General features: G+C 50.6%; 1 pseudogene; it reads left to right on the top strand.

Annotated features, from left to right (window-relative positions):
• The first annotated feature begins 1,747 nt into the window (after positions 1 to 1,747).
• On the top strand, positions 1,748 to 3,617 carry LOC123126015 (fructokinase-2-like; annotated as a pseudogene).
• The last annotated feature ends 298 nt before the right edge of the window (positions 3,618 to 3,915 follow it).

The raw sequence follows: 3,915 nt of genomic DNA, 5'->3' as shown, positions 1-3,915 counted from the left end.
CTGCCTGGGACTAGCCTGGAGGTTGTTTGGTTAGCATCCTGGGAAAGGAAACAGTAGCCTGGCCTGAAATATCCTGCATGGTCATTAGCCTGGTTGGAGCGCCAGGCAAGTTTGTTAGCCTCGCACAGGCATGAGTATTCGGAAGCCTGGCTCGTGCCTGGACATTAATTATACCTCTGCATGTGGTACTGTTCAGTGATGTCAGGAGTGAACATTTATTTATAAGTAGTTAATAGCCGGCAAGGCAGCGGACACACACCAAACGCCATACAGCCAGGTTAGCCGGGCCAGGCAATTTCTCTCAAATTTCCAGGCGCACGTCAGGCACTACTTTGACCCAGGCATGGAGCCCAGGTAACGAACCAAACTAGCCCTCAGCTTGTCCAACAAGAACGTTTGCAACATATTTCGATGAGAAAATGTTGTTAGATTCTTAGGTAATGAACTACAAAAGTAAGAGCATCTCCAATAAGTGATGCAAACCAATAATTACCTAACTTTTACATCACCTGAGGCCAAAAAAGTCTCTCCAACAGCTGTCCGTGATGTAAAATTGGCCAAACAAAAATTTAGGGCACGATGTAAAATTTGCTCCGGTGATGCAAATATACATCACCTGGGATGGTGATGTAAAAGCCACACGCCCGCTTGCGCAGGTAACCGTTCCCCCGGACCTTCCCGCCTGCAGCTGGAAGCCATCTTCGCCATCGCTGCCGCCCCTATGCTGCCAGTACCCAGACCTCCCCGGACCCCGCCGCCACCCCGCGCACTACCGGCGGCCGCCGGTTCCCCCCGATCTACCAGCTTTTGTTAGCGCCGCTGCCTCTCCGTCGGCTCGATCTCGTCGTTCCCAGCCATCGCCGCCCTCGGCCATCACGACGGCCGCTGGAGGGCCCCGTCGCTTCAATTGGGCCGTCGATGGTCTGGGAAGCCGCCAACCCCGCCGCTCCTTCCCGGCCTTCCTCCGCCTCCTTCCGTCCCCCCTGGCATCAGGTCGACCATGCCGTCACCCCTAGCCTTCTCGACGTCCGCCGGAGCGCTTATTGAGCCGCTGCTGGTCCGGTCATTCCATTTCCGCAGCGGCGCCGATTTTTGTAGAACAAAAATATACATCACTTGAGGCAGGCAGCTGTTGGAGCACTCGTGCCCTATATGGTGGCCAATTTTACATCACGTGTTGGAATTGGACACTTTCGGTGCCCTAAAAACACGTATTTGGTGATGTATATTTTACATCACGTCGTTTTTTGAGTCCTATTTTGGGGCATCTACTGGTGATGCTCTAAGCTTCAAAACATGTGCTGAATTGCAAGAATGCAAGATACATGTGAACATAAAAATGTTGTGCTCAAGAACACATGTGGTAAGCAATCCAAACAATTAAAAAAAAGACTCCATAAAGAACCATCAGATGAGCAAGGTAATATCATATTGGTCGGCCAGTCTAAAGGATATAGTAATAATTATTATATATAGTCAAGCAAAATCCTTCAGGAACCTCTCGCAAAAAATATATTCCTTCAGGAACCGAACAATTACCCATGGCTGCCTTATTTGCAAAAAAAAGAAATAAAAAAAAGAGAGAGAGGAGTTATCCAAGCCGGAATTGAATACTAGCGGATTGTAACGGGGGTAGGATAAGATCGATAACTACTAGTAGTAGGATGAGAACTCTTTACCAACAAGATAATCGGCCCTTCCGCCAAGCCAAACCTCCTGCAGCGCTTTATAAGCGCCCCCTCTCGGCTCCCAACTTCCAATCCAACAAAAAGCACCTATCATCCCCGGCTCGATCGATTTCTTCCGCACCGTTTCAATGGCGCCTCTCGGTGATACTGTTGCTCCTGTGGCCGCCGCCGCGGTGCCCGGCTTCGTCGTTTCCTTCGGTGAGATGCTGATCGACTTTGTGCCGAACGTGGCCGGCGTCTCGCTCGCTGAGTCCGGAGGCTTCGTCAAGGCGCCCGGGGGTGCGCCCGCCAACGTCGCATGTGCCGTTTCCAAGCTCGGCGGCTCCTCCGCCTTCGTCGGCAAGGTACGCATGGATCAGTCGCCGTCCATGATAGCACATCATGATTCTCCCTGTCCTTGCGTTTATTGCCATGCATCCGGGCACGCGCGTTAGATTGTTGATTGGTAGACTCTGATCTGATCATGCCGAAGGCTGGTGTCGCCATAGGTGGGCCGCCGCTGTCTGTCCGATCCTCACTAGACGATGAGAATCGGGTGTTGACTTACGATTGCTGATTCTTGTTTATCAGTAGTGTCACGATTTGGTCCCTTAATTATATCATTGCATGCTCTGCAACTTTCTTTTCGGTCTTGAATATAATCTCATAGTATCTTAGACTATTATTACCTGCATCTCAAGTCATTGATCAGTCCAAATCTAACATTAATCCACTCTTAACACAAAAGCAAACCTTTTTACCTTATTCTCAAAGAGTAATGCATTATTTTTATAAACATTTGTTTATATATTCATATGGTCGGTGCAATCAATAATACGAGTTAATGAGACACACAGTAGTTATTTCTCGTCTAGACTATACACACCCTTGTCGCATATGAAATTGTAAATCGGATGATGATGTTTTTTTTCAGTTTGGCGACGACGAGTTCGGCCACATGCTGGTGGACATCCTCAAGCAGAACGGCGTGAACGCGGAGGGCTGCCTCTTCGACCAGCACGCGCGCACCGCCCTGGCCTTCGTCACCCTCAAGTCCAACGGAGAGCGCGAGTTCATGTTCTACCGCAACCCGTCCGCTGACATGCTCCTCACCGAGGCGGAGCTCAACCTCGACCTCATCCACCGCGCCCGCATCTTCCACTATGGCTCCATCTCGCTCATCACCGAGCCCTGCCGCTCCGCCCACGTGACGGCATCATGAGCATCTGGAAGGAGGCCGACTTCATCAAGGTGAGCGACGAGGAGGTGGCCTTCCTCACCCAGGGCGACGCCCACGACGAGAAGAACGTCCTCTCCCTCTGGTTCGAGGGCCTCAAGCTGCTCGTCGTCACAGACGGCGAGAAGGGGTGCAGGTACTTCACCAAGGACTTCAAGGGCTCCCTGCCAGGGTACTCCGTCAACACGGTCGACACCACCGGCGCCGGCGATGCCTTCGTTGGATCCCTCCTCCTCAACGTCGCCAAGGACGACTCCATCTTCTATGTAAGAAACTAAATTATTATCAGCTGATTGAATTCAATTCCATTATGACTTGTGAGCAGTTGCTAATGATGTTGTTTTCTTTCTGATTGGTCAGAACGAGGCCAAGCTGAGGGAGATGCTGCAGTTCTCAAACGCTTGCGGGGCCATTTGCACCACCAAGAAGGGAGCCATCCCAGCGTTGCCCACCACCGCCACCGCCCTGGAGCTCATCAGCAAGGGCACCAACTAGCTCGTCTCGGTGTCGCGACGTCCGCGTTGAATCTTGGGAGAGTTTAGCTCCATTTTTATTAGGGATGATCTAAGTTTAGTTCGTGTGCCAGTCTTAATAAAAAGCAAGCATCTTGTGTAATTAAGGAGGCTGCTGATTGTTGTAGCCTTCACCCAAAAATTTATCAGAACCTTGAATGCCTGGACGTGTGTTCGGAAGAAGAAGAATATGCTCTACAAGATGTTTAGTAGTTTATTTAGGCTAATAAAAGTCAATTGACAGGAGCCCCAAGGCGCCCGCCGCTGCTAGGGGGAGCCGTTGAGGCTGTGAATGCTGTCAAAATCCGCAGCCGCCGACCCCTCCATCTCACCCCGATGGGGCCAATTTTCGTGTTTTGACCCTTTTACTAAAGTTTAGCCGGATCTGACCTCATCCAAATTTTTTTCAGGATCTGACCCTTTTCCCTATCATTATTGTCTGTGACGGTAGGGTTTAACTACCTACCGCCATGATCAATAGCGGTAGAAGTTGATCAAC

The sequence above is a fragment of the Triticum aestivum genome, chromosome 5D (assembly GCF_018294505.1).
Source record: "Triticum aestivum cultivar Chinese Spring chromosome 5D, IWGSC CS RefSeq v2.1, whole genome shotgun sequence".
Taxonomy (NCBI): Eukaryota; Viridiplantae; Streptophyta; class Magnoliopsida; order Poales; family Poaceae; genus Triticum; species Triticum aestivum.
The sequence above is the reverse complement of the archived record's forward strand: the minus strand, read 5'-3'. Positions and strand labels throughout refer to the sequence as shown.